This window comes from Macaca thibetana, chromosome 9, assembly GCF_024542745.1.
Source record: "Macaca thibetana thibetana isolate TM-01 chromosome 9, ASM2454274v1, whole genome shotgun sequence".
NCBI lineage: Eukaryota > Metazoa > Chordata > Mammalia > Primates > Cercopithecidae > Macaca > Macaca thibetana.
In genome coordinates this window covers 72800807-72815845 of record NC_065586.1, presented here as the reverse complement: position 1 = coordinate 72815845, position 15039 = coordinate 72800807, and positions in this window count along the sequence as shown.

The window sequence follows — 15039 nt, the reverse complement described above, 5'->3', positions numbered from 1 at the left end:
TGGTGTAACAAATTATCACTACTTGGCCACTTAAAACAATATCAATTTACAGTGTTACATTTTTGGAGGTCAGAAGTCTGAGATGGGTTTCATTAGACTCAAATCGAGGTATTGGCAGGATTGAATTTCTTTTGGAGGCTCTAGGGGAGAATCCATTTCTTTATCTTTTCCATCTTCTAGAAGCTGCCTGTATTCCTTGGCTCATGGCCCCTTCCTCAAGCTTCAAAGCCAGCAGCCTACCATCTACAAATTTATGTTCCATCATCCAGTGTCTGCTTTGGTCTTAACCTCTCGTCTCCTGACTTTCATTCTCCTGCCTCTTTCTTTCACTCATAAAAACCCTGGTGATGACAGTAGGCCCACCTGGCTAATCCAGGATCATCTGCCTATCTCACATCCTTAATTTAATCACACCTGCAAAATCTCTTTGGCTATGTAAGTTAACACCCAAAGATTCTGGAGATTAGGATGTGAACATTTTGTAGAGAGGGGCATTATTCTGCCTACTACAAGGGCCAAGGAGACTCAGTAGCAGTTTACTTTGCCTTTGTTAATGCTCAAAAGAGATTGGTAAGAAGCTCTTGGATAAATGTCTGACATTTATCTGTGCTGAGCCCTACTGTAGGTACCTCCCATTATTTTTTACCATTTAATTTGCATAGAAGCCCACTTTACAAATGAGGAAACAGAAGCTAAGAGAGATGAGGCTGCTACTCCCGCAGTAAGGCTGGTATTTGAACTCAAGTGTACTTGGTTGCAAAGCCAATCCTTTCCACACACAACATGCATTTCATTTAGAGTAAATAGAGCCCAGTGGGGCATGACTGTTAGAAGGCTTAATGTCCTCTATATAATCAATTTTTACAAATAATGTTTGAATATTTCTGCAGCTGGGAGCTGGCCAGAGCAGAATTTGTCAGTAGCCTTTGGAGTCTCATTTAACTAGGGCAAGAGAGGGCTGTGGGAGCACCCTGGGGAGGAGGTCTCAGTTTGCCCTCCTGGGCCTCATCTCAGAGCCCCATGGTTTCCAAGGTAATGTGGCCCAGAAACCCAATGCCCTCCACTATGTGGCCCAGTTTGATGTCCAGCCCAGGGCAGAATCCTTTCAGATAAGTAAATGAGAGCATCTCAAAGTGAGCAAACCACTCTACAAAATCGATTCTACACCTCTGGCAGCAAAGCTTTTGGCATTAAGAAAATTAGAAGAGTTCATGAATAATGGAGATCACACTAAATGGCAGGAGAGAGAGAAACATGGTTTGGTAAAAGTATCTTTTGTCACCATAGCCCTTGGAAGTGGAACATTTACGAAAACAAACAGACCTAGGCAAAGACCCTCCCAGATGGGATTATGAGCAGGGCAGAAGTCCCAGAGGTGATGATGGTGGAGGTGCTCTTGTACCGTCAGGGGACAGTGCTTCGCATATACTCACATCAGTCCTCTTTTGTTCTTTGGAATCACCCTGCTTGTTGATGTCACCCACCTCCAAGTTACTTGAGGAAGACACTTCAAGCCCATCACTGCTGCTAGTGACTCCGTGATTATGTGGCTGATTGCCACACACTCTATGTGCCAAATGCACTGTATTCCCAAAGAATGGGAAGAAAGTAGTAAGATTCACTAGTTCTCCAGAAAAAAGAATAAAGGTTGTGATTCGTAGTGTTTTCCAAACTCTATAGTGCAAATGCTCTCATCATGGCTGATTTCAAACTACCAACTTGATGTCAAGTGGCTTTTGCAAAATTCCTGACAATTTCACAGTTTATTCTCTTAACTTGGTGCAGAAGACCACCAGCACACCACTGAAGCTAAGTTTTCACTTTGTGCCTATTTGACAATCAGTAACCCTATGGTGTGTTCCAGAGTCCATTATGAAAGCAGCCCCTTGGTTTCTGCACATAGCATTCTTTTCCTTAGGGGCCCACACCAAAGTTCTTGGGGGCAGGCTGGGGAAGTGCTTCCTGCCTCTGAGCGTCTGACCGTAAACTTACCATTTCAGGAGAAACCTTCCCGCGTGTATATCACTTGGGCAAACAGATACCTGGTAGAGCCTCCAGAGCCTCCCTCCAATCTCACTTTAAGTTCAGCTAGTTCCCCACAGTGGTTGATCATCAGAATTTCATGGAGAGCTTTCACAAATGTAGAATCCTGGGCTGCCTCTTCCTGCAGTGAATCTGATTTGGAAAATCTGTAATTTTCAAATGTTCCTTGGGTGATTCTAATATGGAAACATTTTGGGGAGTCACCACACCTTGCTACTTTCAGAAAGAGGTTAGAGAGGATAACCTTAAATGGCCCTTCCAGAAGAGTCAAAGCCATCAACTCCTACCATTATCTGCTTCCCAATGGGGGCGATGTCCTAAGGAGAGAAGCAGCGAATCCAAGGGATATGTCCCTATCGTCTTTCTCCCTGCAGCAGGGCAGGCTTAGGAAGCCAGTGGTCAACATATGAGAGTCCTAAGACAGCTGCCAAGTCCGAGTGTGGCAACTGCCTAAATTAGCGACTCTGGGCCATGTAACACCCAGTGCCAAAGGGCTGTGGCTGGATTAGCCCTTGCCTCTGCTAACCCTGCCCTTCTACCCTGTTCTTTCTCCTCAAGTCGTCTTCTATACCTTGGATCCTGGTTGCAAAGTTTGCTGCTCAGAGTCAGGCCTTGGATACTAGGTTTCTCCAAAGGGAAGAGGCATTTCCTTCTGAGCCTGGCCCAAGAGAAAATAACCTGAGAGACAAGCAAAAATCTAAGGTGGCTGCAGTGGGAAGACAGGAGAGGTTCATGCCACCTCACTGACACATACTGTCAACTTTTGACATAAGTGGATTCCTTTTTTTTTTTTTTTTTTTTTTTTTTTAAGACGGAGTCTGCTCTGTCGCCCAGGCCTTAGTGCGGTGGCGCAATCTCGGCTCACTGCAAGCTCCGCCTCCCAGGTTCACGCCATTCTCCTGCCTCAGCCTCCCGAGTAGCTGGGACCACAGGCGCCCGCCACCACTCCTGTCTAATTTTTTTTTTTTTGTATTTTTAGTAGAGACGGGGTTTCACCGTGTTAGCCAGGATGGTCTCGATCTCTTGACCTTGTGATCCGCCTGCCTCGGCCTCCCAAAGTGCTGGGATTACAGGCGTCAGCCACTGTGCCCGGCCAACACATCGGTTTTGTTTTGCTTTGCTTTCCTGCCTTGGTATCCATAATTCATGTAGAATGCTTTGCTGTGGCAATGAAATCAGTTGTTCTCTTGGCCATTGTGGCTGGAATTGGAGACTGTCATACGAAATGAAAAGCAAATGGCCTTGGGGTAAGGGAGACTGGCTCTGCCCAAGAGAGGTGCTTTGTACCAGGTGACATTAAACTAACTCCACTGTATTTTATTTGGGAAAGATAAATGTGGAGTGGAAAATAAGAGGGCATCTCAGCTTGGAGGTCAGTCTCTGGTGCTGCTGTGCCCCTCCCTAGTGCTGTGAACCACAGGCATCCAGAACTGAAAGTGAGATTTGGGATGACTGCATCCATTCTCCTCCTATATGGTGTGCTAAGGATCCTTGCAAGGAAACTCTCACTGCTTGCTGGGATCTGTAGGCTCTAAGTGCATTTCTGCCCTGTGACCCTGAGGAACTTGACTAAATTACTAGATACCCCCAGTGTTAACTCATCATCCAAGTATTATGATGCTGACTACGATATTCCCAAATTCTCCAATCCCACAGTGCCCGAGGTCATGCTTGCCTAGACGAGGATGAAGGGGCAGTCTCAAAGTGCCAACCCAGGATATAGACCCTGCCGTGAGAAACGAGGTTCGGGGTAGCAATACTGTGTACAGGAAGAGGCTTAGGGCTGGGAATGGGGACGGCAAACACTGAGGGGAGCCTGGGTGACACGCTTTCTCCAGCCTCAGTCTCTTTGTCTCTAATCTGCCCTTCCCTGAACTCCCAGTGTGTTCTGTTCCATACATGCTCTCATTGATTACCTAGGATCTCCAACTCTGCTCACTTTGATGCCTCCTGAAAGATGAGGGTGCCTTTACATGAGCTCAAAGGTGCCTTGTATCCTTCTAATTTCTGCATCTGCTGCCAAGACACTTGAGGGCGGGGAATAGGTTCTCTATGTCATTATCTCTCCTAATGATCTATCTTCTAAACTGGGATTATCAAAGAAACACCTACATCCAGCTGGCCTCTTGCCTCCCCGGAGAACAAAGATGCAGCCTCAGAGCCCACGGGTGCCAGACTCAGGGCTCGTCTGCTCACTACCTGTAAGTGCAGATTACAACGCTGGTGAACTTTGGACACTCCAGAATCCCATCACAGGTTCAACTTTAGTCAACTAGCCAAGGGAAAGTGAGATGCACATTTCATTAAAAGGATCTCAGAACCTAAAACCCAACCTCTGTGCACATAGTGATTAAGAGGAATTTGTGGGTGTGAGACACAGTTTGCCGGTACAGACTCAAGTAGAGAACAGGAGGGTTTGTCAGTAATGAGAATTAGGGCAGACAGCAGAAATTCCTAAGAGTTGGTGGCCAAGGAAACTGACCTTGGACTCAGTAGCCCCACATGAACTCTATGTGACCTGGGGCAAGTCACTTACATTCTCCAGCCCTCCGGATCCTTATACCTAAGTGTGGGGTGCAAAGGAAAGAGTGAAAGAGTACTGAAGCAAGTTCAAATCCCTGCTCTGGTGCTAGTAAGTAGTTTAGTCTCTCTGGGTCTGTTTTGTCGGTTGTTAGACAAAAGAGAAGCTAGATAGCAGAGCACTGGAGAGTGGATCTAACATTCAGACAGACGTCTGGGCCGCTTTACTAACTTTGTAACCTTGGGTAAATGACGTATCCTCCTAGAGCCTCCCTCTCCCCACTCAAAGCAGCGTTAGCATGAGGATCTTGTAAGACAGTGTCAGGGTCATAGTAAGTGGAAAAGAAAAAGATGGTTGGGCTCGGGAAGTCACCTAGTTATCTCTTCCTGCTTTCAGGTTCTAACTGGAGGATAAAAAATACAAGCAGCCAAAACGTGATCACTGTTTCAGCGATACTAGTGATACTGCCCTGGAATCCTGCATTTCAGGACTCTCTGATCAAGGCGAATTAGAAACCTGGGCCTGGGGCCCTGGGCCAAGTGACAGCCTCCTGCTGCCTCTCAAACCCAGGCCTTAGCCCCTCCTTGCCTCCGGGGTATTGGGGCACAGTGGGCTCCCATCATCCCTACCTGGCTGGCTTCAGGGAGGGCTGGGGCTGGCTCACACATCCATTGCTGGTACAGAGAGAAGGGCCTGTGAGAGAATGGCAGCCTGCGGGTTACCTCTTGAAGTCCCAATCCAGAGAGTCCTCGCCCTTTCTGCACCTCCTCAAGGCAAGGGAGAGAGAAACTGAGCAACCTGGTCCAGTGAGTATCCTGCTGACACCAACCAGGTTGGCCGCTGCTCCACAGGGAGGAGTAGGTGTAAATCAGGGGTGTCCGATTTTTGGCTTCCTTGGCCCACGCTGGAAGAAGAATTGTCTTGGGTCACACGTAAAATATACTAACACTAACGATAGCTGATAAGTTTTAAAAAATTGCAAAAAGAAATCTCATAATGTTTTAAGAAAGTTTATGAATTCGTGTTGGCTGCATTAAAAGCCGTCCTGGGCCTTATGTAGTGCATGGGTTGTGGGTTGGGCAAGCTTAGTGTATATGGAGGGGCTCTGGAATTGGGGTTTTAGTAATCCACCATTGTGGAGAGAGTGTTGTTATGGCCTGCATGTTTGTGGCTCCCTCTACCCCTGATTCATCTCCAATGGGAATGGTACCTGGAGATGGAGCCTTTGGGAGTTAATTAGCTCATGAGGGTAGAGTCTTCATGAGGGGATTAGTCCCGTTATAAGAAGAGAGAGGAGAGTTTGCTTTCTCTTTCTCTCTCCTGGCTGAGGATATCAGGAGAAGATGGCTTTCTACAAGCTAGGAAGACAGCCCTCACCAGAACCTGACCACACTGGCTCCCTGATCTCGGGCTATCAACTGCCGGAACCCTGGGAAATAAATGTTTGTTGTCTGAGCCACCCAGTCTGTGGTAATTTGTTAGAGCGGCCTGCGCTGACTAAGACAGGTGTGAAAAATCTTCTCTGCTAAAGCTGGGACAGGTGGCTGAGAGTTCCTCCTAAAATGGCTGTGCCTGTGGTGATGAAAATATCAGTTATACTATGGCGAAGATATTGGGCTCAAGATATTTCCGAGTCAGACAACTGGATAGCTCTAGGAATTCTATTAGAAGAGTATCCCATCTAACACCTGTCGTCGGCATAATCTGTCCTGTTCTCATTCACTTTGAATGATCTGAATATCAGTTCCTGTTGGGATCTGTAAAAGCCAAGGGCAGAACATCTGAAGCTTTATAGTGCCAGATGCTGAAGAATATATATGATTTTGATAGTAAGAAACAGGATGCCTGTTTTTGGAAAGGTTAAACAAGAGAAACCTGAGAAAGGGGGACTTTTTTTTTTCCTTCAATACTCCCTTCCTCTGGCCCCCATCACTGCTTTGAGGCTTCCTAATTGGTGTCCCTGCTGGCCGTGTCTTCACATCCTGCATCCTCTGCATACTCATCCAGCCTCCTTACAATTAGGGAAGAGAAGCCACCAGATTGTGGCTGGGGCTGCAGCCAGGCCAGAGGACTGGTTCAAAGGCAGAACAATGAGATTACCCAGAAACCATTGAGAGACAATTTTCAGAGAAGGAGACATGTGGGAGACCAAGTTGCTGCTTCTTTGCTTTGATGGTGAAATAGACAAGCAGGCAGTGATGTGTGTAATTGTAGAACTTCAAGGCTGAATTATTTTCCACTGTAAGCTGAGGTGGCTGCTTCTAGTTGTGCACCAGTCCTTTGGGCCCCCAAGAAGATGGTTATATAAGTGGACAGAAACTCAAAGGGATCCTTGTGGTGGGACATCCAAGGAGGAGGAAGCTACTACTCAAAGCTTTATGGCCCTGGTATAGGGCCGTGGACTAACCCATGAACCCTCTCATGCTTCTGGTGGGGATGGGAGAGGAGCACAGAGGAAGGGGGAGATTGAGGGCTTATTTTACATATTCATTTATATATTCCTCCCTCACTTTAGCCTCCAATACCATTTTACAGGTAAAGAAACAGAGGTTCAAGAGATCATCACCTGCCCCAGCACTTACACTGCTAGTAAGTGGCCTGAGCCAGGATTTGACCCCAAACCTGACTCCAAGAGTTTCTACACCAACCGCATTGCTTCCTATTATTATTCAATGAGAAAGGGAAGACACTTTCAATCTCATTAGTCATTAATACTTTTTCTAGTTACGATTGCTAGATGTCTTAGTCTATTTTGTGTTGCTGTAAAAGAAAACCTGAGGCTGGGTAATTTATAAAGAAGAGATGTTTATTTGGCTCATGGTTCTGCAGGCTGCACAAGAAATATAGCAAGCATAGCACCAGCAGCTGTATCTGGTGAGGTCCTGAGACTGCTCCCACTCATAGCAGAAAGTAAAGGGGAGCCAATGTGTGCAGAAATCACATGGCAGGAGAGGGAGCAAGAGAGAGGTGGGGGAGGAGTCAGGCTCTTTTTTTTTTTCTCTTGAGATGGAGTCTTGCACCGTTGCCCAGGCTGGAGTGCAGTGGCGCGATCTCAACTCACTGCAACCTCCACCTCCTGGGTTCACGCCATTCTCCTGCCTCAGCCTCCTGAGTAGCTGGGACTATAGGCACCCACCACCATGCCCAGCTAATTTTTTTTTTTTTGTATTTTTAGTAGAGACAGGGTTTCACCGTGTTAGCCAGGATGGTCTCAACGTCCTGACCTAGTGAGTCGCCCGCCTCGGCCTCCCAAAGTGCTGGGATTACAGGCGTGAGCCACTGCACCCGGCCAAGTCAGGCTCTTTTTAACAACCAGTTCTTGAAGGAACTAATAGTGAGAACTCACTTGTACCCTCCTACCCCCAGGGAGGGTATTATTCTATTCATTCTTTTCATGGGGGATCATCACCCCCATGATCCAAACACCTCCTGTTAGGTCTGCACCTCCAACACTGGGATCAAATTTGAATATGAAGTTTGAAGAGACAATAATCCAAACTATAGCACTGGATAACACAACACTCCAACATTTAGTGGCATGAAACAATCATTTTATTATTCTCATGGATTCTGTTAGTCAGAAATTTGGAGAAGACATAGCAGTACCAGCTTGTTTCTACTTCATAATGTTTGCAGGTGCCCATACTCACATATTTGGTGACTGATGCTGGCTTTTGGCTGAGACTTCAGTGAGACTATTGACTAGAAGAACACTGACACTGGATCTTTCTGTGTGGTCTCTCCGCCTGGGCTCATTTGGGCTTTCCTGGAGAATGGCAGCTATATTCTGAGAGTGGGTCCCTGGAGAAGAAAGTGGAAGCACATGACATAGCTTTGATCTAGCCTTGGGAGTCATGTGATGTCACTTTTACCATATTCTATTGCTTGAGTTAGTAAAAAAGATCCACCCAGGTTCAAAAGGAAGGGCCACAGACTCTGTAACTCAAAGGGAGGAGTGTCAAGGTCACCTAGTAAGAAGAACATGTGCAATGGGAGATATTGTTGCCACCACCTGCCAAAACACCTTACAGTGAAAAAGTCTGATGGTTTTCCAGAGCTTGCTTTTTACTGGAGAAAGGATGAAAAGGAGATGGAGAGGTGATGAAGGATACTCTATGTCTTAAGGGAGAAGAAGAGTCCCCAGGGTGGTGTCAGGGCTCACAACAAGAAAGAACTCTGCCACTGCATGCTTTTTTATTTGACATCTTCTTTCACCTGAAATGTGACTGCCAGAGCTGCTGCCTGGTCTTCCTTTCCTGGTTCTTGCATTAACCTATGCCCACTTAATCAGAAGAAACTTTGCCCTCCTCACCCAAGGTTTTAATCATTAAGATGGTCACCTCTCCAGGTGGAGCACCCTCCTGATTTAGCAGCTTCAACAATTTGAAGATTATTGGCCCTAACCAACCCAGCTGTTTTTCTATAATATCTCCCAGGTGGGAAACAACCACTCTAAAGGCCATGTTCTCTTATTATCCTCATATAAACTCTCCAGAGAGGGACTTTACTTCTTGAGATAGTGGTCCTTGGTTCAGTAAAAGTTCAAAAAATGAATATTCCTGGCCAGGCGCGGTGGCTCATGCCAGTAATACCAGCACTTCGGGAGGTCAAGGCGGGTGGATTACCTAAGGTCAGGAGTTCGAGACCAGCCTGGCCAACATGGTGAAACCCTATCTCTATAAAAATACAAAAATTAGCCAGGCATGGGGGCACATGCCTGTAATCCCAGCTACTCGGGAGGCTGAGACAGCGGAAACACTTGAACCCAGAGGCGGAGGTTGCAGTGAGCCGAGATCGTGCCACCGCACTCCAGCCTGGCCAACAGGGTGGGACTCTGTCTCAAAAAAAAAAAAGAATATTTCCTTGTAATCAACAACAACAGCAGCAGCAACAATATTATATTCAGTAAAGGAACCGGGGACCCTAAAGCCAACAAAAAATTCAGAAGGGATGGTGCCAGGATGTCCATAGACTTAACACATCCTGTGTAATTCTGTTGCACATTGAGATTGAGAACAACTAACTGTCTGATATGATTTGTCCTGACTACCTTCTTAAATATAACTGCCATTCTTCCTCTTGCTCATATTTATCTCCAGGCCACAGGTCTTCTTGACCAGCCTTTAATATACTAAGTCAGGTCTCATCCTCTGGTCTTTGCACCTACTCTTCCCTTGGCCTCCAGATGCCATTTTCCTAGTTGCTTGCTGGACTCACTTCTTCACTTAATTCATGTGGCGAGACTTATGCAGGTGTTCTAGTCAACAGCCCTGCTGAAGTCTCAGCCAAGAGCCAGCATTTAACCACCGAATATGTGAATGTAGACACTTCCAGATGATTCTGTCCCTCAGCTGCTGAGTCACCCTGGCCTTCAAGTCTGAGCTGAGGCTACAAATATTGTGGAGCACAGACCAACTATAGCCAGTGTGTCTTCTCTGAATTCTCTTAATTCAGGTCTATACTCAAATAATACCTCCTTGGAGAGAATATCTCTGATTACCTTTGTTCAAAAATGATATTCTTAATCATCTTCTATCCTCTTCTTTTTTTCCCTTTCTAGCACTTACCTGATAAAAATACATACTTGTTTGTTAGTTTTTGTTGCATGCCTCCCACAAAGGAATGTAAACTCCGTAATGATAGGGACATTGGTGCCTGGAAAAGTGCCCAACACAGATTAGACAGGTATCAGTGCAATAAATATCTGTGAATGAATAAACACTTGATAATTATGCCACTAGTTCCTTTTCCTAGAGTCATATCAGATGCTATTGTACAATCTCCACCGTCTTTGCCCTTAAACTTGGCCTCGGATTGTGCCTCAGAATCCCTCACAACACAATCATGCATTACTGATCTGGGTCAGTAGATGAGATGAAATCAATTTTCCATACCTGGTCTATAGCATTAATTTTGGTATGTTCATTTATTGTTTTATTGTTATTTGGATGTGTGCAATCAGATACTAGTTGCTCTCTGGGGCCAAAAACAGAGTCTCATACTATATTTGGCATATAGAAGTTCAAAAAGTCCTAGATGAATTGAAATGATTTGTGATAATTTTCAGATCAAGCCTTTGGCAAGGCAGGAGGAAGGCTGAATGAAGATATGATCACCAGGCTTCCCAAGATAAGAGGTGGATAATTGGCACCACACTGGTGGAAGCAGTTTCCAGAACTGACGGAACCGAAGTTACCTCCCTAAAAAATAGGGTGGAGATGAGAAAATCAGTTGGGAAGGCAGAGATTTTAGGTTATAGGATGTTCAATTTGAACCTTAGTAAGATTTGGAAATTGTTTTCTGTTTATCCTACCACAAAACGTCTAGAACTTCATTTGCATCATCTGTTTGCGTATGTTGTGATATTGGTCAAATGGAATTTCTCCAGGGCCAGGTCCAGATGCTTGGGGTGAGGGAGAGGGTGGGGAGGGGAAAGTGACAGCTGTAATGTATTCTCCAGACTTGAAGATCAATGAGCCTGTGTTATTAGGTGGTTTGTTTTAGGAGAAATGAGATCTGAAATTATCTTTAACCTGGCAGGCTTTCACTTCCTGGTTAGATTTCAATGGAATCTACCTCTTAATATTTTCATGGCTGTCATCTGAAGGCCTTGCTCATGCTGGGTGTTTTTAAGACAGGAGAGAGATCCTAATTGGTTGCGATTGCAATCATTTCTCCTTTGGAACATGCCTAGTCGAGAAGAACATCCCTATTGAAACTGAGAGAGAAATGCCATTTTTGGAAAGAGCTAGTTTAAACAAAGATTACTATTACCTATAGAAACATCATTCACCTGTATTAACAATGTATCCATCACTCACCCAAACTGTGAAAGAACGTAGATACCCACTAAAATGAGTTCAAATGTTTACTTTCCCTCCCCTCCCCCAGCAAGTTGCCAAGATCTAATGGTCAATAAAAACATTTTATTCCCAACATAATTGCATGAATAAGACCAGAAACATGATCCAAGGAAAGATGTTGCCTTTCCTTGCTGCAGCTGACAGGGTTGCTTAGAATTTGGGCAGTTGGAGCTGGGGAAAAGCTTTGTTAGTTTATTAAAATGAGGAGTCAGGTCTGGATTCTAGTACCTGGGCTCTAAGCAATGACTTCCTTCCTTCCTTCCTTCCTTCCTTCCTTCCTTCCTTCCTTCCTTCCTTCCTTCCTTCCTTCCTTCCTTCCTTCCTTTCCTTTCCTTTCTTCCTTCCTTCCTCTCTTTCTTCTCACAATTCCTTCCTTCCTTCCTTCCTTCCTTCCCTCCTTCCTCTCTTCTGTCTTTTTCTTTCTTTCTTTCTTTCTTTCTTTCTTTCTTTCTTTCTTTCTTTCTTTCTTTCTTTCTTTCTTTCTTTCTTTCTTTCTTTCTTTCTTTCTTTTTCTTTCTTTCTTTCTCTTTCTTCTTTCTCTTTTTCTTTCTTTCTTTTTCTTTCTTTCTCTTTCTTTCTTTCTCTCTCTCTCTCTTTCTTTCTTTCTTTCTTCTCTCTCTCTCTCTTTTTCTTTCTTCTCTTTTCTTTTTTCGAGATGGAGTCTCACCCTCTCACCCAGGCTGGACTGCAGTGACATGATCTTGGCTCACTGCAACCTTCACCCCCTGGGTACAAGTGATTCTCCCACATCAGCCTCCCTAGTAGCTGAGACTACAGGTGCCTGACACTATGCCCAGCAAATTTTTGTATTTTTAGTAGAGATGGGGTTTCACCATGTTGGCCAGGCTGGTCTCAAACTTCTGACCTCAGGTGATCCATCTACTTTAGCCTTCCAAAGTGCTGGGATTATAGGTGTGAGCCACCGCACTCAGCCTTTTAGACAGAAAGGGCTCTCTCTCTCTCCTTTTCTTTCTCTTTTCTTTCTTTTTTTTCTTTCCTCTTTCTCCCTTATTTTCTCTTTCCTTCTTTCTTTTTTCTTTCTTTTCTTTCTTTCCTATTTCTCTCTCCTTCTCCTTCCTTCCTTCTCTCCTCTCCTCTCTTCCTTCTTTTCCTTCCTTCCTTTCCTTCCTTCCCTTCCTTCCTTTCTTCTTTTCCTTCCGTCCTTCCTTCGTTCCCTCCTTTCCTTCCTTCCTCCCTCCCTCCGTCCCTTCTTTCCCTCCCTCCTTTCCTTCCTTCCTTCCTTCCTTCCTTCCTTCCTTCCTTCCTTCCTTCCTTCCTTCCTTCCTTCCTTCCTTCCTCTCTCCCTCCCTCTTTCTTTTTTTCTTTCTTCTTTTGTCATATGGTAGGTGAAATAAAAATCAGGCAGAAAAACCCATGGAAATCAGGCTGTTGGTATTTAAATACAAGTTTTAAAAGTCTGCCTCCCATTTTTAGTTTTTGATTCATTTCTCATGGACTGATTCTGTGCATGTGTAGGGTGATGATGGGGGTGGTGGAGAACTAGAATTGCCATCCTGGCCTTTTTTAGAAAGAACTTGCTGTAGATCTATAAAATGCTGTGTTGCAGAAATTCGTTTAGGTTCAAGTAAATCATGAAATTTGTTTTGCACAATTTAGAGAAAATTTAATGAGGCCCTTTCAAATAAGCGTTATGTATATTTGGGGGCAGTACAAATGATTATGTTTTAGGTTCTATAACTCTGAGACATTAATTACAATGAATTTATTTTTTGATCTTTAAATTGATTTTTTTGTTGTTGTTTTTTACACAGCGGCAACAGAGGATGCATTTTTTTTCATCCATATTTATTTTTTGTGTGCTGATAGTGCACAAAACTTCCATCAGTGTGTCCCATCAAATAGCCTAGGTTGTTCTCAGACTTTCAAAATAGTGGGTAGTGCACAGATCAATCTGAGCTCTTCCGCGGTGTCCTCACATCCCTTTTTTTTTTTTTCCTGGGATGGAGTCTCGCCCTGTCGCCCAGGCTAGAGTGCAGTGACATAATCTCGGCTCACTGCAACCTTTGCCTGCCGGGTTCAAGTGATTCTCCTGCCTCAGCCTCCCGAGTAGCTGGGACTATAGGTGCCTGCCACCATGCCTGACTAATTTTTGTAATTTTGGTAGAGATGGAGTTTCACAATGTTGTCTAGGCTGGTCTCGAACTCCTGACCTCAGGTCATCCGCCCACCTCGGCCTCCCAAAGTGCTGGGACTACAGGCGTGATCTACTGGCTGGCCCCTTGCATCCTTTTTAACTTGTCTGGGTGCCCCTCCCCAGCTTCTGTGTTCTTCGGTTTGCGTTTCAGAGTCCATATTGGAGACTCCCATTGCAGGACTCCTCCTACACTGCTGCAGCTACTTTCCCTGCCTCCGGCCTGAAATGCGGGAGTTTCCATTATCCGCTCCCCCTCCGCTGCCTGAGCACTTAGCCTTCGACCACTAGTGCGGGAATATAAAAGCCCCTTCTGTGGTGTAGTCTATACTCCCGAGCACCCCTTGAGACCAGATTGAATGGGGCTTCCTGGCTTGGCTTTTCACCCTTTCCAGTCTCCACCTTCCTTACTGGTCTCATGGAAGGGCATTTCCTAAGTAAACCACTTGCCTGGGAATCTTCACCTCAGGCTCTGCTTCTGGGGACCTCACTATCCTCTCCATAAGGTGTGGTTGTGGGAACTAAATGAGACAAATGCAAACAAGGCACTCATCACAACGCACGGCCATAACATAGACTCAGAAATGTTATTACTTTGATGATGAGTCTCACATCACTTTTTTGGACTCTAGTAGAGTGGTGCCAAGACTTACACCTTTGATCCATCTGGTTGGCCATGGAAATATTTGAATAAAACGGAAACATTTGAATAAAACTGAAAGAGCATATAAAAGTGCATCCTAACAGGCCCGAGACCGTACCACTGGGGTAACTATGCAAACATAAGCAGAAAAGAGCAAAAGCAACCAGCAGAACAGCATTGGCTGAAAAGACAGTTCACATTAATTTTTCTTTTCTTTTTTTTTTTAGATTGTTAAGCCCATTTCTCTAAGAGTTAAAAATTTCAGATGACTACTTATTTTATTATTTATTTATTTATTTATTTATTGAGACAGAGGTCTCACTCTGTTGCCCAGGCTGGAGTGCTGTAGTGCGATCTCGGCTCACTGCAACCTCCACCTCCGAGGTTCAAGTGATTCTCCTGCCTCAGCCTCCTGAGTAGGATTACAGGTGCCTGCCACCATGCCTGGCTAATTTTTGTATTTTTGGTAGACGTGGGTTTTCGCCATGTTGGCCAAGCTGGTCTTGAACTCCTGGCCTCAAGTGATCTGCCTGCCTCGGCCTCCCAAAGTGCTGGGATTACAGGCTTCAGCCACTGTGCCCGGCTTGACTACTCATTTAAAAAGAAATCTCAGGTATATAAAGTGAAGTGGTATCCTGGGGACAGTGGTAAAGGGGTCCAAACCTGATAATGGGAGAGGGGCTGAGAGAGAAAACACAGTGATTTCAGCACTCTCCATCTAATTAGGTGGTGTGCTCTGTGGAGGGGGGACAGGAAACTAGGAGATAGGGAAGTTTTATGTCCAAGAAATAATTTATCCAGGACTTCCGAGGCAGTT